A 22,960-nucleotide genomic window follows, 5' to 3' on the forward strand; every position below is an offset into this window, starting at 1 on the left:
AAATAGATAGGCATCTTCGAGTAAAGTAATTGTAAAAAGACGTGAATGTTGAGACTAATGGAAAAACAAAGTTGGTCGCGATAATAATAATTTTAATAAAAGGAGGAAAGAGATTTATGGAAATTTATTCTGACCATTATGCTGTTTTTCAAATAGTTAAAATACAGCGCCGGTTTCTTGGAAAATCCGAGGTGTTTCATTTCTTTTCAAAGCCATGGAAAATTCTAATATTTTCTACCTACGCAACAGCATTTTAAACCGTAGCCTATAAAATCAGTTTTTCATTCAGCAAGCAGCAAAATCGAGTAAGAATACGTACAATTACAATCACAATATACTGACGCCTCACAGCCTTTGTTGCTTTGGCGCTTAACACATACCTAACTGTACATTATTAATTGATGGGCTTCATTCAAAAGAAAACAACGTACTAGTAAAGTTACTGATCTCCACGGTAGCCAAATAGGATGCACGCCTGACATCTGGGTTCAAATTCCATTTTGTTAAATTTTCTGGATCATTATTTTCGTCCGGTGCTGAGTTAAGCCCGGATGATAACACAATAATTCTTTCTGCCATTACAATAAACAAGTTAGTTGAACAAACCACTTATGAAAATTAAAGTTTATGTGATTATATCACTAGATGGCAGCACTCATCGAATTCTGATCACATGGTTTGCAGCTATTTTAAAATGGCGACGTAACTAATGGTGTGCGCGCCGGATATACTAAATCGAAGAATTTGATTTCTTTGTGCGCTAAACACAGTGAGGTGGCTTGTATTAGCAACAACCTCTCGTGTGGGAATGGACTGATCTGTGATGCTGGTGAAGGCTCAAAGTCGAGAACAGCTGACATAAGATTGTAGTTCGCACACTTGCAGATCAGTTTTTGAGTGTCTGCGAGGAATAATAGATCAGCATCAAGATATTTTCGACCTGGAATGATTGTCAGAGTAAGATGTGCGGATACCGTTTAATGTAATGTCAATCGTTGCTTCCCAGGTTAAGTCTGTATGTTGGTAGGCAAAATGGCTGATTCTTTACTGTGAATGTTGAATTGGCTAGAAAATCTTCCAATTTCTGGCCGTTTCTGCTTCCTCTGCGTTCAGGTGTTGTACTGTGCCAGACATGTGGCCTACAGTTCACATCAGCACCCACTACAATAATCTGCCCAGACAGTTGTCTGGACATTTTCCAGGTAGGTGAGGGCCGTGTCTATCTCTGCACCTGGCCTGCGGTATAATACTATGATATATATATGGTTCCCACTGAGGACATGAGTTGGGCGCATGCTGCCGAAGGAATGCACAACTGGGGAATTTTGGTGACCTGAGTTCTGTGTTTCTCACTAGAATCGCTGCCCAGAGTATATCTTCCATGCTTTGTACAACTTTGTAGTAAAGCGGATATCCTCTCACTTGCTGTTGGTGGGTGTATGGTTCTACGACCACGATAACATCCGCGTTGTCTTCTGTCTCATCTGCTCCGCCACTGCTAGGGCTCTTTGGGCATTGAGTTAGTGTACTCTAAGTACTCTGGAGTTGAATCTTTTAATTAGAGTCCTCATAGTCGATTCTTGCTTGGTATAATCCTTTGGTTTTTAGATAGGTCGGGCATTCTGGATCCTGGATGGAATGCGTATGCTCTAGCTCTAGTTTATGCTCTTGCAATTAGCGCATGTGGGTTCACTGACTGCATGTCGATTCCTTTTGGGTGCAGGTGTGGGTGGTGTGACCATACCTGAACCGTAGGCTGCTCCACTCCACAAAGTCTGTTCTGGGTCTTCATAATCCGCCACGCGGACGGTATTAACTCGACTGTCCAGTTGTCTTTTCCGTTTTTTGATCTTATCTTGTATTTGGGAGTTATTAGGTTGGCTGGTTCCTGTTCAAGCAGTTTGTGTTGTAGATTCTTCCTGTATTTTCTTGTTCAAGTTGCAGTTCATGGTCCACCTCAAATAATATGATCGCTGGGCCCTTCCTTCTTGGGGCTTCCGCTCCAAGTCCGAGCCAGGTTATTTTGCTGTTGTTAATTATATGGTCCACCTCCTCTTTGGTTTCAGTCTATCAGTATTCCCGGGTTATGGAGAATTACCAAGTTGGGAGGTTTTATTGTCGTCTTTTTCTTCTGGTTTAAATCGCGGTTTGTTTCCCCTTTGTCAGGTGGTGGATTCCTCAGCGTGCTTGCGTATGATGGGGGCGCATGTGGCATTTGGTTGCTTCCATCCACTTTGTATGCCTCTAGGGCTGCCACTCCCTTCTGATGCTCCACATTGGTTTGGAGCAGTATCATCTCCATTTTAGTCCATTGGAGGACTATGTCAGCTCTTAGGGTGGCCGAGATTCGGGTGCTGTTATCTTTTATAGTCGTTTCAAAGGCTGCCCTTATCGCAAGCATTTGCTCCAGGACTATCCCCTGAGGCAAGGTGGGGTCGAGAGGGGCTGGCTTTTCTCCTTGCCTCTCCTTTTCCCCTTGTCTCTGTTCTTCCGTCCCCTTTCCCGTCTCCTGAGAGTCCTCCTTGATTTCACTATTACTTCGCATTTCTCTGTTTAACTTCGGCATTGTGAGTCTTTTTTGCTTTCTTTTCCCTGTTGCTTCCTGGCTGGATTCTTCCTGTTCCTCAGTCCTTTCAGTGTACTGTTGGGTAGTTTGCCTCCGTGATGATTTGTGTCGTTTTGTTGACACTGGGTGTTGTCTCTTTGATAGGTTTCTCCATGGATGAAAGTCTCCAGGATAAACGGGATTCCGTACTATCGGGGTTTTAAGTATTCTCCAGTTGATAGTGGTTTCAGGAGGTGTGAAGCGCCACCAGCCACAAGTCTGTGGAATTAGTAGCACAGTCAGTGTTCACTAGTTTGTTAGTTATTTGGTTTTTAGGAGCATTAGCAACTAAGGCCATATTGCTCCGGGGATATGCGGTGGTCATTCCCTGACCTTTCCGCATCCTCCGTTTTTGATGGGCACGGGCTCGAACCCCGGTCTAATCAAGAACCGTGTGCTACGCACTGTTGCTCCTGCCAACCTGGCTACGGAGGCGCCACAGTGTTCACTAGAAGTCCTGGTATCGCACCACTGGTCACGTGGTGGGGGATAGTCAAATCAGGAGTGCCCTAGAAATGAATAGGTAAATAACGCAGATTTGGCATAAAATCCCTCTCAAACATAAGTTACACCTATAGAGTCCACTGTTGTTAATTCTTCTTCTGGTATACAATGATCAAAATGAACTGGAAGTTAACGTATGCGCCGGATATCAGCTTGTATAGCTATGGCAATCGACGCCCGTCATGGATATCCATGCTCACTGCGAGACACAAGAAACTGCGACTTGCATGAGCACGTCAGCACAAATCTGCACCACCGACAGGTGGAACTGTTTCCTGGTCTGATAAATCCCATGTCCAACTTTATCATGCTGATGGACATATTCGCATTTTTAGAAAGGAACACGAGGCCACGGCACCTGGATACACTGTTGGTGTTCGGCAGATTGGTGGCAATGGTGTTATGGTCTGGGGGCGGTTTTTGTGACACCCCGGGTCGTTTGATCACCCTTAATCGGTGGCACCATGGGAATTCCTACCTTTCTATCGTTGCCTACCAAATACATTCCTTCATGACGACTGTATCCAGACAACTCCTGGGTCAATCAACAAGACAACGCGCCATGCCACAAGGCCGTGATGGTTGCTAAGTAGTTTCAGGAATGAATTTTACGTCCTCCTATGGCCTCTGATCTCAACCGAATTGAGCACGTTTGGGACCTACTGGAAAAGGTCATTCGATGCTACGGCCATTCACATGACATTGTGTAGGCATTACTGAATATATTGTGCAACGTATGGACAGCACGACCATAGGAACACCCTGTAACAACTTGGAGTCCATTCAAAGACATATACAGTCAATTATGGGCAAAAGTGACCACACGAAGTATTAGCTAGGTGTTGCTAATGCAAAGCCAATTCAGTATATGTCGCCTACTACAATTGATTGACAGTTGAAAGACATTCGTACCCAGAGCTTGAAGGAATTCGGTACAATAAACTCTACTTGCCACTGAAAAGGTTGCAGGCAATAATATATATATGATAATACCTGGGAAGATATACAACACGTTCTGGTGTGAAATATTGCTAAACCAACGATTTCGAGTAGAAATCTGGCCATAACTAGCATCCAACACCCTAGGACTGATTTATAAAATTGCTTAAGGCACAAATGCCTGAATAATTTCAGTAACTATGTTGAAAGTAACATAATCGCGTCGGTTTCATTGACCCCACACTAAATTCTAAAATGATTAGATTAGTGGAGGAAAGATAGACAAAGAATAAATGCATGACCAGGAATGTAGTATTCCTGGTCATTCAAGTAATGAATCTGCAGTTATCCCTAAGGATAACTGCAGATTCATTACCTTGTTTATATGTACGATCCAGAGCAAATAAGGCTATGAGGCGTCAGTATATTGATGTCTCTGAATTACGTGTACACTGTGATCGATTTTCCTGTTTGCTGGAAGGACTGAATTTTCGGAAGAAAAGCCATACAACCCTCGCCTGAGACCTACTAATTCAGCCACGTTGTGAAAAAAAAAAAGCCCATAAAAATTCCTCGCGTCACTGATGGAATTCGAACTCAGGTCTTTTCTATTTAATGGACAGAAGACGGTATATCCACTGTACTACTGCGAGGGCGTGCGATCAATGCGTAAAATTTTAAATCAGTTCAGTACAGTCTTGTAGGTCTCGCGAATACATTAAAGCTTTATTCTCTGATGCCTTAGAGTTTGAGTTTAAACGAGAAAGTACATTATCTTGTGATTGAAGATCATTTTTGAACCAAGGTTCAATTAAAAATAGGATGCCCAAGTAAAAAGAAATAATTTTAACATTGTTATAAAAACATATTTGGTTTTAATACTAACTTGATAGCCCAACGACCTCAGATCGACGGCTGTATTGTCCAATTCCAAAGAGACCATCTTTTTCTTTCTTCGTTTTCTGATAAAAATAAAGCATATAAATTCTTCGAATAAGATAGTTCATAATTTAATCAATCAACAATAACTGAGAAAACTTTTGCAATCAAATATAAACTGGCATCTTAATTGTGTTCCTTTCCGTGCATTTTTCAAACCTGACGTTTTCCGCGAACAGTCAATACTTCTTAAAGAAATCAGGCCATCTTCTTTGCTTAGTTATTAACAAATATTACTGAATCAAGATGGATAATTTGTCTCTTGTTGTAATTGGCCATTAATCATTGGAACTTTTCTCGAGATCTAATTTCAGAAGAGAATTAACATCACTTAAGTTCCGATGCTTATTAAGTTCTGCTATTATCTCGAGAAAGTTTTGTTTGTTTTTGTTTTAGAAATAAATGATGCCCCTCTCTTAAAAGAATAATTTAAGCATCAGTTCGCTATTGCAGAATCTCAATGGTTTGGTTCAGCTGATTTTTTTTTTTTTTTCCCCCATATCGACATACTTAGGATCGAGTTCGATGGAAGTATAAACAAGTCAGTTAATGCACGTAGTGCATTACATCTCAGGCGCATTAGCAAATAGTAATGATTCATAAAAAAATTAAAAAAAAAAAAGAACGAAAAGCGAGCAAAATTATCCATTCATTCCTGTATGAAAAAATGAAATAACAATTGCCTTGGTAGTTCATGGTCAGAAATTGACCTGCAGAAGTCTCCATCAAGGCGCTGATCGATAAGTACCAGGGTATTCCAAGTAATAAGTATTTGGTGGCCTAGGAAGACCACTAAGATACACACTAGTCACGGCTGTATGGAGCCACACGAAGGTGACAGAGATACTAACCCCCGCTAATCTGATTCCAGATATCACCCCCGGTTAGTCACGTTCTTGGAGGCGTGAGTCTTTGGCACATTAATCGCTCGCGCGCGCTTGTGTGTATGTGTTATTGTATCGGGGCAGATGGCAGTTGCCCATCTCCACCATGAATCCATGTGAAGATACAGATCAAGTGTAAAACGGGCCTGAAAATGTGTAAGAGTGTTTGTGTGTAAATATAAATGTATGTTCTGTTGTTAGTGTCAGGCCACTTTGCCACCGGGAGCAGCCAACACCTGGGCGACTGCTGCCTGGTACTCATTCCTGGCAAGTGGAGTCGAACCTGGGTCTATTAATAACGCGATTATTGCTAAAAATCCGCATCCGCCGGATGTAGTGAAATAAATAAAAATAAATTTTCTGTTTATACTCCGGGACGACCAAACAGTCAGGAGTTAACAAGATAGACAGAATACAAGAAACAGCACCGTATTCAGTAGTCACGGGCTTGAACCCCGGTCACTCAAGGCACGTGTACTTATGCGCTCGCGCGCCTGACCACTAGGCTACGGCGGCCCTGTAATACCGACGGATGGTTGCAGAAATATCGTACCCAAATTTCCCAGGCCTGGGTACCAGGAAAAAAAAAAAAAAAACCACTAGTGGTTAATACTCTGGAGAGCTAGACCCAACACAGTAAATCGGGTCGAATTCCACATAATCCAGGTAAATAGCACAGTCTATAGTCCTGCTGTCGTCAGGTACCAGTCTCAGTTTGAATTCCTTATCACAGATCTGGAAAAATCTACTACAGAAAATTCCTGAAAGGCCTCAAAGTTGACCAAACTATTGACAAGAACCTGAATATTATCTTCTGTCAACTCTGGAACGTGGTTCTTAAGCACTTGTCTTCCCTGAATACAACAGAAGAGAACATGCGACCACGATTCTTCTTCACCACAAGAGCAAAACGGATCAGGCTTTGAATATGTAGTTTGCTTTATCAGAGAAAACCACGAAGCAATCACTTTGGTTGTCGCAAAATCTATCTGAGGTATACACTGAGTGATCACTGAATTATGACCACCTACCTAATACTTCGTAGGTCCTCCTTTTTCCCTCAGTACAGCAGCTGTCCGACATGGCATTGATTCAACAAGGTGTCGAAAGCGTTCGGGAGGTATAACCAACCAAGCTGTGTGTAACGCGGCCAGCAATGCAGGTATGGAGATGATTGGTGTATCCAGACGCCTGATATGCTTTTCATAGTGTCCCACAAGTGCTCTATGGAATTGATATCGAGGGAGTTCAGAGGCCAATCGATATGCTGGAAGTCAGAACTGTATTCCTCAAACCATTCCTGCACAACAAGTGCCCGATGACTCGGCGCATTGTCGTCTTGGAAGACACCATCGCCATTCGGAAAAAAGTGTAACATAGCGGGGTGTATACAGTCGGCAAGCAGGTGACGATAGCGGAGACCAGTGATACGTTGTTCCACATGCACCGGGAGTCCAAGTTCCTGCCAGTGAAACATGCCCCCACCATACAACCGCCTCCACCGGCCTGCACTTTTGATACCATGCATGATGGATCAAGAGCCTCATGTTGTTGACGCCAAATCCGTACACGATCATCCACGGTGTGGAGTAAATAACGTGACTCATCCAACCAGCACACCTTCTTCCAGTCTTCTATCCAACTTGTATACTCTTTATCTTCAAACAGGCCTATGGGGCTGGGAAATTCCATATTGCAATAATTAAAGACAAACACCAGCCAAGGAATTAAAAATTTACTATAAAAATAAAATATACAGAAATAAAATATAATGAAAACACTATCGGAAGACTAAATTTATTGTAATATTTTAGTCTTCCGATAGTGTTTTCATTATATTTTATTTCTGTATATTTTATTTTTATAGTAAATTTTTAATTCCTTGGCTGGTGTTTGTCTTTAATTATTGCAATATTGTATACTCTTTGCACCAGGCGAGTCTTTTACGCCGATGAACCTTGGTTAGGAGAGGATGCCGTAGGGGTCGTCTGCTGGTGTAGCCCATACGTGTGAGCGTGCGACGCATGATCATGCCAGATATTGTTCCGGGTTGGCCCATGTTGTTGTTGTTATTTGGTTTTTAGGAGCATTAGCAACTAAGGCCATATTGCTCCGGGGATATGGGGTGGTCATTCCCTGATTTTTTTCTGCATCCTCCGTATTTGGTGGTCACGGGCTCGAACCCCGGTCTAATCAAGAAGCGTGTGCTATGCACTACTGCTCTTGCCCACCAGGCTACGGAGGCGCCTTGGCCCATGTTGTATTGAGCAGTCAACTCTTCAATAGTGCTGCGCCTGTTCGAGTCGTCGGACCCGGCGCTCACCTATAACGTCAACCTTTCGCTGACCTTTATAGTTTTGCGGGTCGTTATTTGACCATTTTGACGCCAGTCCTGGTAAACTTTAACTACGGCGGCTCTCGAACACCCCACCAATTCAGCCGTTTGGGAAATCGAGGCACCAGCTGGTCGAGCACCCATAATCTGTCCTTTATCAAAGTCTTATAAATCCTTCCTTTTACCCATCACGCTCGGAATTTTACCAACTACTGAACCACTGACACCTTATCTATGCTACGTAGGTCGACTAACTGCGCACTCTAGTACCTCACGTGGTCAATGGGTCGCATTCAGTTTTCATAGGGGTGGTCATAATTCAGTGATTACTCAGTGTACATTAGGTGATAGATAACTCTCATCAACCGATGCAATACCACCACTTTGCTTATTGGAGGCTTGAAATGGTGGAACCCATGTTTAGTCTCTAGAGCTAAGTTCCGGCCAACCCTTCCCTATCTCTTCCATCATGCAGTATGATTGATGACTTTTGAGGTTATGATGAACGTCGTGGCGAGATCCAATATTCCTTACATTTCGAGGGTACAGCTCTAAAACGGTGTTCGCAGGCCGGCTGCTAGTTAGTACACCGGACCGAACCTATTGGTAACTCTCCAGGAGGCTTCCGGATCAGCTAGTGTATAATCTTGCTACCTCTACTCTGCCAGATTGGAGGGAGTCCGAGTAGTGTGTATGTAGGGGGGGCCATTGTCGAGGCAACGTTACGTCAAGGATCTGGGCATATTCTTACCATGTGTACGCCATATCCAAAAAATTTCATTACTTCATACAGCATGTCCCCCCCACCACTTTTTCTCACTATTGAATACACCGTGAATTGTCAAACTAATAGCGTAAGCTTATCTGCGAAAAGATCTATATCTCCCAAATACTTCCTAGTTCATTTCACAAATATACGTGGTTTCAATTCTAATCTCAACGAATAGAATTGAGACCACGTTGAGAAGTGTCCATTTCCACCTGCAGTCTGCCAAATCCCATGTACTTTTTCCTGACAGAATCTGAGTTATCGGTTGATTCAACTACTGCTTATCACACTTGCCCAAATTATTCGCTATATGGTTCCTTTCGCCTCAAAAGGTAGTACTTGTGCATATGTCCGTTCCGATATTCCCTGTCAGTGACTTGGTAATTTGGATTCTCCTCTTTTCAATATTCTCTGGCTTAAAATCTCTACATCATTCTGTCAAATTCATTTGTTGTCTCTACCGTTCTCCCAACTCCACTAATAACTTGGAATTCTTTGACTTCCTCTCTTTGCAACTTGACTTTCTCCAGTCCAATTTTCCTAACAATGAGGTAATTTTCCTTGGTGATTTTAATGTTCATAACTTCAGCTGACTTCCGTTTTCTAGTCACACCGACCCAGTTGGTTGAGATGCTGAGGCTTTTGCAATTACTAATAACCTTGCACAGATTGTTCATTACCTACAAGAATAGCGGACAATCCTAACCATACAGCCAACAGGCTTGATCGTTTTCTCACAAACGACCCTTCTAAGTACAAGGTCGAAAGGAGTGGTCCTTTACGCACCTCAGATCACAACTTGGTGATTGTCTCTTCTCCAATGGAGCCTTTATCTCATGGCTATTCTCAATCTCGTGTTGTTTGGCATTACAAGAATGAAAAATGGGATGACTTGCGAGATTTATTTTCTTCTTTTCCTTGGTCGGATTACTGTTTCAAAACTTCTGTTGTCAATGTTTGCCCAGATCGTGTCAGTAAAATATTCTTGTGGGAATGGAATCTTTTATTCCACACTTCACTTTAAAATCTTGTCCTTTATCTAAACCTTGGTTTTCCAATAAATGTGCTAAGGCTGTTCAAGAGAAGAATGTTACATATCGTAATCTTGTTTCCATTTCTTCAGTTTCATAAATCACCTAGAAACCTTCCGTCTGATCAACGATCGCCAGTATGAATTCCGTATGGATCACCAGTGGATCGACACTGGTCGATCCACTGGTGATATTCTGGCTTATGTTACCCATTTATGGACAAATTTAACGGAAAAGTTTGGTAAAACACAAGCAGTTGCTCTTGACATCTCAAAGGCTTTCGACCATGTTTGGCATAAAAGTCTTCTAAATAAGCTTCCATCTTATGGTTTGCCAACTGTTTTTTTTTGTAATTGGTTATCTAGGTTTCTCTCTGTCCGCTCACTGAGGCTGATGGCTCTCTGTATTCTAACTTCTCCACTAATCCTGGTGTCCTCCAAGGTTCAGTTCTTTCTCCCCCCACTCTTTTCCTCTTGTATATTAATGACTGTCTTCCATCGACTGGAAATCCTATCCATAGTTTTGCCGATGACAGCACATTGCATTCCACTTTCCATTTTGAGAAACCTTGTCCTGCTCAATCAGCTTCAACTTCTCGAATATCCGCTACCAATTCCTTAAATGCCGATCTTCAGGTAATTCTCCAGTGAGATAAAGTCAACTTAGTTGATTTCAATCCTTCTAAAACTCAGTCTTATCTTATATCTCGCAAAAAAAGGATTCTTCTGCTTCTGTGCTTATCTTCGGTGACACTCCGATTTCTAGGCAAGATGATCTATCTCTTTTGGGGATTACCCTAACTTCTAATCTCTCTTGGCACAAGCACATTACAAATATTGCTTCCTCTGCATGTAAAAAACTTGGTTTTCTCTTTCGCTCTAGGCATTACTTTTCTTTCAAACAGCTGTTCACTCTTTACAAATCGCAAATCCGCCCTATCACGGAATATTGTTCCCACATCTGGGGCGGTGCCCCCAAAACCTCTCTCAGGCTTCTTGATTCCATTCAGAAGAGGCCAGTTAGGTTAATTAATGACTCATCTCTAACAGTCTCTCCGCTCGCTGTGTCATAGACGTACTGTTTCTGTTGCATGCCTTTTTTACAGATACATCCATGACCACTGTTCTATTAGTATTAGTAATGGCCGAATGGTGCAAGAACGCCTATGGCTTATGCTGCACCAGCCAAAAAAAAAAAAAAAAAAACCGAATAAAACAATGATAAAAAAAATAATAAATAAAATAAATAAATAATAATAATTAATAAAAGAAAAGGAAATTAAACCTATCATCCTATGCACTTCCCTCACCCGAAGGTACTATCCAGATGACCTTTGAATTTCCCCAAACTGTCGGCCTCTACCACCCATGAAGGCAACTTATTCCAGTAATTTATAACTCGCTGGCTAAAATAAAACTTCCTGCAGTCCAATCTAAACATTTCCCCCCGTAACTTGAATTTATGTCCCCTAGTTCTAGCATCATTTATAATCTTGAAAATTTCGTCCTCATTCATTTTACTGATGCCTCTCAGAGCCTTAAACACCTCAATCAAATCTCCTCTAAGGTGTCTAGTTTCCAAACTCTGCAACCCACATATTCGAAGTTTTTCTTCATAAGGACGCCCTTTTGCCGATCTCACCAGGCGAGTTACCAGTCTTTGCACCCTTTCAAGAAGCTCGATATCTTTCTTTAGGTGCGGTCTCCATACTTGAACACAGTATTCCAAGTGTGGTCTAACAAAAGCCTTATATAATGGGATTATCATGTCCCTATCTCTACTTGCAAAAGTTCGATAGATCATCGATAGGACACCATGGGCCTTCCTTGCAACCTGTTTACAATGCTCAGAGAATTTCATGGCTGACCGTATCGTAACACCCAAATCCCTTTCCTCCAGTACTGGGTTTAGTTGAACTCCACCAAGTGAATAAGTTATTTTGGGACTACTGTTTCCCAGGTGTAATACCTTACACTTTATTGGATTAAAGTATAGCTGCCATTTTTCTGACCATTCCTGAAATCTATCTAGGTTTGTCTGAAGAAGCTCAGCTTGACAGTGATCATTAACTACTCTACCAATTTTAACATCTGCAAATTTAGACATCACGCCCTCTATCACTTCATCGATGTCGTTTATGAAAATTAAAAACTACAGTGGTGTAATACATCAACCCAATCTGAGGAATAGCCATTTATCACAACCCTCTGCCTCCTGCCCTGAAGCCATGCTGCTATCCATCTAAGGATTTTCCCAGCGATTCCAACCTGTTCCAGCTTAAAAAGCAACCGCTCATGTGGGACTGAGTCAAAAGCTTTGCTGAAATCTAAATGAACAATGTCGAAATTATTCCCTAAATCCAGCTCCTGAGTGACCCTTTCGAAATAGCGAACCAGATTTGTTAAACATGATTTACCCTTTACAAAACCATGCTGAGTATCCTTGAGAATTTCAATTCGATCCAAATGATCCTGAATTTCACCCTTGATCATTGCCTCCATGATTTTCCCTACTACTGAAGTCAGACTGACAGGTCAATAATTTCCAACTTCACTTTTAGAGCCACCCTTATGTATGGGAGATACATTTGCACTTTTCCCATCCAAGGGAATCTCCCCAAAGTCTAGTGATGCCCGCATAATTAGCCTCAATGGTTCAATGCACTCACTTGCCGCCTCCATTAAGATTATATGGTATATTCCATCAACTCCAGGAGCCTTACTGGCCTGTAGGCTCGTAATAATAATAAATTTCATTATTTGATTATTTCATTAAATAATCTAAATTATAGAAGCCAATTCAGAAGAATTGGCTTCTATAATTTCCGCTCTCTCTTTCAAAACAGTCTGAGCACGTGCCGCCACCAGCCAACATCCATTTACTGTCCAACCTTTCATCTTCCTCGTTTATTCATTCAACTGCCGTTTTCTGGAACAGCCTTCCTTCATATGTATTTCCTGAAAATTACAGTCTACACAAGTTCAAATATAATGTTAACAAATATCTTCTTTCGTCTTTTCAATCTAATCCAAGCACGGTACTAAGTATTATAGGTTCTAATACCTCTCGTGTTTGAGGTTATCATATTTCCTGGTGATTTCACCAGATTCATTCAAAGTCAAACGCGTTCGCCAAATTTCAATCAACTTATTCCAGATGAGTTTTTCCTCCTTAACGTTATTGGAAGGATCAGTAGTAATTTCCATAAGATTGGTAGATAAACCTTTTCTCGATCTATACACCATTCCACGAAAAACTATATTTAAGTCCAGTGGAATTGCATCCGCAATCACTTGAAGAGCACATGTAGAAACAGTTCTTAGAGCCAAAATAATGGTCAAAAGTATAGAGCGCTGCAAAGACATCAGTTTAGATTTAATTTTCGATTTGACTGTAACATCAAACCACACCCCAACAGCATAAGCAGCTATTGGTAGAAAAATTGATTTGTAGTAAAGGAATAGGGTTCTTTTATTTAGTCCCCACTGTCTTCTAGAAATTCTCACTATAGAAACAGTAAAATTTCTAACGTTCTAAGTTATATTCGAAATATAATGCAGGAATCCCAGTTTATTATCCAAAACAATCCCAAGATTTTGTACTAGAAACATGAGGAATCTGAATACCATCCAGCAATACTCTAGATGGCTGGTTATAATCAAACTTTTTTTTAAATCCATAAAGTTAGTTTTAGTACGGAAATCTTGAGCTTATTTAAGCTAGCCCATTTCAAAAGATCATCAAGTATTAACTGAATGCATTGCTCAAGAATGAGTCGTAAACGTCCTGACACTCCAGTAATCAGATCATCCCTGTATGCAATCTTCAGATACTCATATCTCTTTTTTTTTTTTTCTTTAAACATTGATCCAGAGCAGCGTTCTAGATGAGAGGTCCCAGGACCGAACCCTGAGGACATCCTCTAGAAACAGCTCTGCTATACGTCATATGCTTTGCACAAACTTTAACGATCCTCTCCTGAAAGTACGAACGTAGGACTTGATAAATATAATTAATAGACTGTCATTCTCAACGTCTTAAGAAAACACTCTCCCACCAGACAGAGTCAAAAGCTCCTTCAAAGCCCACAAACACTGGAAGAACATACTTACTAGGAGAGTTCCGTTTGTAATTTAGGAGTGTCAGAATTGCATCTTCAGTTGAATGTCCCTTTTTGAACCCATACTATTTCAGAACAAATTCAGAAATAGTATGGGTTCAAAAAGGTATGGGTCCATAATTCAGAACAAAGATGGTGAGCCTCAAACATCGTTAAAATTGTAGGAGCCAATAATCTCTCAAATAGCTTTCCAAGGTTATAGCAAGAAGCGAAATGGGCCTATATGCCCCAGGCTTATGCAAAATATTAAGCCTCTTTTAAAATCGCATTCTTTGCGCGGATGACTAGATCTATTGAATGCTATAGTGCCAGGCTCTGCCCATATATAGAGACAGTACGCTAGCTGTTGGCGGTCGTAGCACACGCCGCGCATTAAGTCACTGCTGGGGATAGGGGGACATTCCTCTCGGAAAACAGCGTTATCCATCTGAAAAAAGCTAAAACCGATTCGACCCACTTCCGATAATTTCTCGTAAAATCTCTAAAGAAAAGGTGGGTTAAAGAAGTACTGATAGTAACTGGCACGTTTTTTCCGGTTTTGTTTAAGAAGTCCCTATGAATCGGTTCACAAATGTATACGCCACAGAAGCATATATTCAGTCTCTCCTTTCAATCTGGTAAATTCCCTTCTCAATTCAAAAAAGCAATAATCATCCCTGTGCCAAAGGGAAACCGTTGTAACTCTATCAATAACTTTCGCCCAATAGCTCTACTCTCAGTCTTTGCAAAATTATTTGAAAAAATTCATAGCAGACTCATGGGTTTTCTTGAAGCAAATCAGCTCATCCATCAACAATAGTATGCTTTTGCTCTAAAAGATCCACCGATCTTGCAATAGTAGTAGTAGTAGTGGCACTTGATGCAAGAAAGCAAGTGTAGGAGCTTATGCAGCATCAGCCAAAAAAAAAAAAAAATCACACCATTCCCTCCAAATGCCTGTCCAGTTCCTCCTTAAATTTATTTAATCTATCAACTTCCACAACGACAGATGGAAGTTTGTTCCAGCAATTAACCACCCGCTGGCTAAAGGCAAATTTCCGCACATCTATTCTACATCTATCCTTTCTTAATTTGAACTTATGTCCCCGTAGGTTCGTATTCTGAACAAGTGGGAGGATCCCATCAGAATTCAGCGTGCTCAACCCATTCAAGGCCTTATAGACCTCAATCAGATCACCGCGCAGGTGCCTAGTCTCCAGCCACTGCAATTTGCAGAACTTAAGCCTCTCTTGGTAAGAGGATCCCTTCATTCCCCTCACCAATCGTGTTGCTCTTCTCTGTACACGCTCAAGCAAATCTACATCCTTCCTAAAATGAGGCCTCCAGACCTGTACGCAGTACTCAAGGCGTGGCCTGACCATTGCCTTATACAGAGGGACAATCACCTCCTTTTCCCTGCTAGCAAAATTCCTATATATCATTGACAAAACCCCATGACCTGCCCTAGCAGCCTGTCTACATTGCTCAGAAAACTTCATATCTGACTGCACAATTACTCCCAGGTAGCCGACCGGGCTAGCCGAGTGGGTAAAGTACCTGCCCGGCAACCCAAAGGTCGCGGGTTCGATTCCCGCCTCGGGCTTGGATCAAAGTACTGCAAAAACCTTGGGAGGTGCAATATGGCCACAGAAGCCGATGCGCCAACAACTACCAAATCAAAAAAAAAAAAAAAAAAAAAAAAAACTCCCAGGTCTTTTTCATTTTCTACCACCTTAAGTGTAGTACCACACAGTTGGTACGTTTCTCTGGGGTTACTTCTACCCATATGCAGTACTTTGCATTTGTCAAGGTTAAACTTCAGTTGCCACTTCTTAGCCCATCTGCCCAAATTATCTAGATCCTGTTGCAGTAGCACACTGCCATTACTGTCATTAACAACCCTGCCAACCTTCGTGTCATCTGCAAACTTCGACATTAAGCCTGATATACCTTCATCAATATCATTGATAAATATACAAAACAGTGGACCCAACACCGAACCCTGTGGGACTCCACTAATAACATTAGTCCACGAAGAGCAGCACCCATTGATTACCACCCTCTGTCTTCTCCCACTTAACCATCCTTTTATCCATTGTAGCAACTTACCCTTAATACCATTCTGCTCCAATTTGTACAGTAGTCTTCCATGCGCAAAAGCTTTCCTGAAATCCAAATATATGATATCAAAATTATTTTTTGCATCCAGTTCGTTTGTGACCACATCATAATAACCAATCAAATTTGTCAGACAAGACTTTCCCTTAACAAACCCATGCTGTGTCCGAATTATTGCTGCAGTCTTGTCTAGATGATCCTGCAATGCATCTTTAACCAGTGACTCCATTATTTTACCCGGAACAGAAGTTAAACTAACTGGTCTGTAATTATTCGTGTCACCCTTCGAACCTCCTTTGTGAATTGGAGATACATTTGCACATCTCCAGTCCGTGGGAACCTCCCCTGAATCCAAGGATGCTCTCATAATTATGGCTAAGGGTTTGCTTAGTTGCTTTGCCGCCTCCTTTAATATAACTGGATAGATCCCATCCGCCCCAGGTGCCTTTCTTATGTTTAACTTCAACAATTTCTCCTCCACTTTGCTCTCAGTTATTACAAAATCATTAAGCACACTGCTACAATTTGATAACCTTCTTCCATTTTCAAACTGTAATGATTCCTCACGTGTGAATGTAGATGCAAAATACTCATTCAGTTTGTTTGCTATCTGAGCAGGATCATCTACAGTCGAACCATCGATGTCAAGTGGACCAATCATATTCAGCCCCTTCCTTTTAGAGTTTATATAAGTAAAGAAATCCTTGCTGTTTTTCTTAGCATCTTTTGCCAAAGATTTCTCGTAATCCGCCTTTGCCTGCCGAACCTCCTTTGTGACCTGATTACAGACTAGCTTATATCTGCTACAGGCTTCTGCGTCGCCTGATAATTTATATGCATCCCATGCATTTTTCTTCTCTGTCACGAGTCTCATTAGTTCATTTGATAACCATTTAGGCCTAAACCTTGAACAATATTTCTTCATCGGTATGAAAAGTCTAGTAGCTTCCACGATTAATTCCTTGAATGCTTCCCACTTAGAATTTACTGTTTGTAACATCGTCAGTCGATCCCACTGTACAGAATTTAAAAACTGTCTGAGACCACTGTACTCCCCTTTACGGAAGCAAAAACCCTTTCCTTTACCCCTGACGGTAGTTACCTCTTTGAGTAAATCCCACTTCAGCACACTGTGATCACTGCCACCTAGTGGTTCCTTTATCTGCAAATTCTTAATACACGAATGATCACTGCTGATAACCAGATCAAGAGTATTACTTTCTCTGGTTGCCTCTGAAACATGCTGCTGCAGAAAACAATCATCCAATAAATTCACAAAAGTCTGACTAGTGTGTGAGTGACCAACCCACAAGTTCCAGTCAATATCTGGGAAGTTAAAATCCCCCATTATAAGACATTCTGATTTACTGGCCCACTCTATTTCTCTGTACAATTGTTCATTGTACTCATTCGAGTCATTAGGCCTATAACACACTCCTACTCTTATTTTTGCAGTGCTTATGTCACACCAAACTGACTCAACAGTGCACTGTCCATCTATATCAACTGGATGCACTTCTTTTGATTATGTTTTTCTTAATTAACAGTATAACACTTCCTCCCTTTCTGTCCTGTCTATCCTTTCTGTACACATTGTACTCCCCAAATTCCAGTTCTGCATTCCTTATATCTTTGTGACACCACGTCTCTGCTATCCCAACAATATCCGCCTTTGATGTCTTGACCAACACTTCAAATTCATCAAATTTATTTACTATACTTCTAGCATTGGTATACATGCAAGCATACATGCTCCTATGCCTATTCCTTGTTACCCTAACACATCCCATATACCCAACTATTCCAGGATGACTGCCATCCGTCCCTGAAACCCCCAACACCCCTCGCTCCAGGTCGCTTCTTATTCTAATAGAAGTTGTGCAAGAATCACCTTCACCTCTGCCTGCGGTTACTGTTAAACTATTAGTCTTTGTATCCCCCCAAGCTAGCAGTTTTCCGACCCACCTAACACTGCCTCGATAGCATCTGCAAATATTCTTGCACCCTTTCTATTTAAGTGTATCCCATCCCTGTAGAAGCAATCTCTCCTGTTAACAAGTACAGTCCAGGCTGAAAAAAATTCTACCCCTTGAGCCTTGCACAATCTTTCCAGGGCCGAATTGATCGACAAGGCTCTCATCATATACTCCCTCCTATCGTGTCTGGACAGAATTGCAGACACTTTCAAATTCAACCCTAATTCTCGGCTTTTTTTCAACAGTGACCTGTACTTGTTGAGTAATTCTGCCGGTCTCCTACTCTTAATATCATTAGTGCCAACGTGTACAACTATATCACCTTTTGTGCCCTTGAAAGATGATATCCGCTCTACAACGTCATCAACCTTTGCCCCTGGCAGACATACCCTGGTCCTGTTCCACCTTATTTCTTATTCTAATAGAAGTTGTGCAAGAATCACCTTCACCTCTGCCTGCGGTTACTGTTAAACTATTAGTCTTTGTATCCCCCCAAGCTAGCAGTTTTCCGACCCACCTAACACTGCCTCGATAGCATCTACTCTCAGTCTTTGCAAAATTATTTGAAAAAATTCATAGCAGACTCATGGGTTTTCTTGAAGCAAATCAGTTCATCCATCAACAATAGTATGCTTTTGCTCTAAAAGATCCACCGATCTTGCAATTGTTGACTTCTGCTGAGGGATCATTGATAGTCTTGAAAAGGGTCACTATGCTATAGCACTGTTTCTTGACTTATCTAAAGCTTTTGATTGCATAAACTATAATATTCTACTTAACTCAATAATCTTGGCTTCAGAGGGAAAATTAACCTTCTCCTTGAAGACTACCTTACTGATCGTCCGTTTTTCATAAGAACAAATCAATCATACTCCGACATCTGTTATTTCTCCGGGGAGTACCTCAAGGCTCACTTCTTGGACCTATCCTATTTGTTCTTTACATCGATAAATTTCTCTCTTCTTCCACCAGGCGCCTTCTTCCACCAGGGAAGGAGCAGCAGTGCATAGCACACGCTTCTTGATTAGACCGGGGTTCGAGCCCGTCACCACCAAATACGGAGGATGCGGAAAGGTCAGGGAATGACCACCGCATATACCGGAGCAATATGGCCTTAGTTGCTAATGCTCCTAAAAACCAAATAACAAACAAACAAACAATCTTCTTCCATCTTCTCACCTAGTAGCGTATGCCGATGATATTCCCATCCGGATCACAGATAAAGACCCTAATCAGCTTCAACTCAAAATCTCTGTGATGCATAGTTGGCTTCAAAAGAATCAGCTTATACTGAATCCAGAAAAATCAAAATACATGGTGTTTAGAACGAAAAACGAACCACTAAGTATTGATTTAGACGTAATATACAAAGAAAAACAACTTGAAAGGGTGAATGAAACCAAGTTTCTCGGAATCTGGCTAGATGATAAGCTAAGTTGGGCAAAACAGATGAAAACCTTACGAAAGAAAACCTCGTCACTAGCGGGAATACTCGCCAGGGCCTCTGTCTGGGTGTCTCCTTCCCTTCGCTTCTCAGACTAGTATTCCTTACTTTAATTCAGCCGAACCTCACCTATGGAATCATCTCATGGGGTACCATCAGCCAAGAAAACCTTGCAAGAATCAACTCCATTCTCAATCGATGCGTTCGTTCAATTTTGGGCCTTCCCTGGAACGCATCGGTTAGTTCGAGATACAAGGAAGTGAGACTCCTCAGCATCTACCAACTGCTACAGAAAGCCGAGGTTGTCTTTGTTTACAATACACTGAAGACACCAGAGTTTGCCCCCCCCCTCTCTTCAGATCATTTTTCATAACCACAGACGAAGAAGAAATGTCATACAATCTAAGAAATGAAGCCAACCTGAAGATCCCGCTTTTCAGAAAAGCCATAGGTCAGAAAAGTATAAAATACAGAGGTGCTAAAATCTGGAACAAACTTCCTGCAAAAATCAAAAATAGCGCTTCACTAAATCAATTCAAGAAACTACTAATTGAACACATCACACCAGGAATGTCTGATTCAAATTACCTTCCACTCAACTCCTGGATTTTAAAAACACCAACATGGAAATAATGAACAAATGTTAAAGGAAGCAGCTGGCAAATAGTTTGTAAATTTCTGTGCACACATTTTTTCCTTTTCTCATCATCTAATTGTAAAAATGTTCAAAATGTTATAAGTAGTGATGCTTTTCGAAGTCTTCGGTAAAGAAATGTACAAAAAACTCCAATTTATTTATGTATTTTCTGTTGAAGATTACCTGTACAATTTCAGAACTGTATATTTTTCAATTATATATTTGTATATTCATCGTTTTTTTAAGGGAAAACCCCCTAAAAAGCTATTGGCTTATGTGTTCTCCCTCTCAGGAGGTGTTTTTTTTTTTTTTTTTGTGATTTTATTTTCAAAATATTAAAAAGAAGAGATGTGTAATGTACTTGTACAAAGCACAACGAAGTGTGTAAAGTGCCAAAGCTAAGGCTATGAGGCATCAATATATTGTGTCTATAAAATTGCATGTATCCTTCAGTCGGTTTGCTGAAGAATACAAGAATTCTACTTACAAGTTCGTTAAAAATCCATGTTGTCTAATAATATAAAATACAGTAAAGAATAGTTATTAGAACAACGTCTAAAATAATTTAGGTCATCATATTGATACTATGAGAAGGCGCTTCGATATTTTATTATAAAATAAAATTTTAATATTATCTTTAATTTCTAAAATTATCCACAAAATCTTCAAACTACTTGAAGTGTCTGCGCAACTAACACAGTAGTATCGTCACAGTCCTCCCCATACTTGGTGGAAAAGGCCCGGGTTCGAATCCCGTCGATGACGCGAGAAACTGTAATGGGATTTTTTCACCCCGTGGCTGAGTTAGTCGGTCTCAAGCGTAAATTGCAAGGTTTTTTTCGTCCAGCAAAACAGGCAAATCGACCAGAGAACATTTACAAATACAAATACTAGTATATGTAAGAAATTACCGGGTGATCCTAATATAATAGGAACTACTTGAAGTGTTTCTAGCTATATCTATCTTTCTATCCTTCCATCCCCCAACTTAAATAATGAAATAAACAGGCGGATATGCAATGCGAAGCAACTCCTTTTATTGTAATTCGAAACAAGAAAGGTTATTGAAATCTATAATACTCTGGTATTACTGATAGATTGGGAGAGGGCGAGTTAGCTAAAAGAAATACTGAAATCGCACGCGAATTTTTGTACGTTGTAATTTTAAGGAACGATATCCCAGAGAACAAAAACAGAGCGAATGAATGAAGTTTCTGTGGTAAGTCAGGAGCTGAACTGTGAATGGTTTTGGTGGCAAAACATGTTCCGACTCGTTTCAAAAAACAAAGTGACAGAATTATAGGTTATGCTTAAGAAACAAAAACAATAAGTAATTATGGATTGGATTTCGATGAGTCACTGATATATTAACATTAGCATTAGTTTAGGCATATGATGCTATATAAGCAATCTTATATAGTATCATATGCCTCATCTGAGAAGCAATACATGGTCAGAGAAGTTTACAAGATAGAGAACAGAATATTACTGCATTCGGCAGCCATGCAGAACCGAATTACCGTCAACTCCGACGCGTGTACTACGGTACTCCGGCAATCGATATGCACTCATCACTAATTTGGTCGCCTATCTTTGGATTCTCTCCAGAAGTTGTTTGTCTTTTAAGTGCGGTCTCCAGACCTCAATGCAATATTCCAAATGGGGGGGGGGGATCTAACCATCGTCTTGTATAGAAGAATAATGACAGCCTTCTCTCTACTAGCAGAAGTCCTATAAATCATGAAAAGGACACCATATGCCTTTCTTAGCCGCCTACGTACACTTCTTGGAAAACTGTATATCAGATTAAATCTTAAGGGCTAAGTGTTTTCCGTCTTGAATCATTTTTAGCTCTTCTCCTCCTAGCTTATACATAACTCCAGGATATCCCTTCAAATCATCAGCAAAATTTGACACTATCCTTAGATACCCTTGTCAATATCATTTACGAAAATCAGAAAGGGGAGGGGACCCAACGGTGAGCTCTGAGGGACTCCACCTGTTACACTGGTGCACCCTGAAGACTGACCTTTTATGACAACTGTGTCCTAGCTTTTAGTCAGCCTGTGATCCACCGTAGGATCTTATCAATACCTCCAACTTCTTACAGTGTGTATAGCAGCCTTCTATGAGGGCCTCCAACTTCTTCCAGTGTATATAGCAGCCTTCTATGAGAGACAGTATCAAAAGCTTTACGAAATGTATACCCTTAAAACCCATGCTGGGATGCCATTCTTATTGATATGGTCCTGAATCGCATCCTTAACCATAGACATCATAATCCTTCCAACTACAGTTACCCAACTTCTCTTTAGCACCCACTGGGGAGACATGACTTTTACAGAATTGGAGACACAGGGTAAAATGAAGACTAACACAATCTGTTTGGTACCCAAAACCATTCAAAACAATCTTCCCAAACAACATTTCAATTGTAACGTGGTTCTAAAGTTGTTTAATTAGGCATTACTGTATTTCGAATAATAAACAAAATTTCCTCGCGTGACCAAAGATAAATATTAACTTCAGCAAACAGTGTCTTAAACATATTACAGTAATCGCATTCCTCTTTATCTCTACTCAAGGCCAACCAGACGCCATTCAATTATGAGGAGCAGCTACATCCTTGTTTTTATGATACAATAATTACCAAAATGCGAAATTACAAAACAGATATCTC

General features: G+C 40.8%; 1 protein-coding gene across 1 annotated transcript in view; it reads right to left on the reverse strand.

The window, feature by feature from the left end:
- LOC150078776 (ubiquitin-conjugating enzyme E2Q-like protein 1) overlaps positions 1-22,960 on the reverse strand; it is a 102,258-nt gene that overhangs the window by 51,315 nt on the left and 27,983 nt on the right. The window contains exon 2 of the mRNA XM_090382434.1: positions 4,935-5,010. The gene's annotated coding sequence lies outside the window, so the exon portion shown is untranslated. The remainder of the gene's footprint in view (positions 1-4,934; positions 5,011-22,960) is intronic.

This window comes from Mastigoproctus giganteus, chromosome 10 (assembly GCF_048544385.1).
Source record: "Mastigoproctus giganteus isolate SK-2022 chromosome 10, ASM4854438v1, whole genome shotgun sequence".
Lineage (NCBI taxonomy): Eukaryota > Metazoa > Arthropoda > Arachnida > Uropygi > Thelyphonidae > Mastigoproctus > Mastigoproctus giganteus.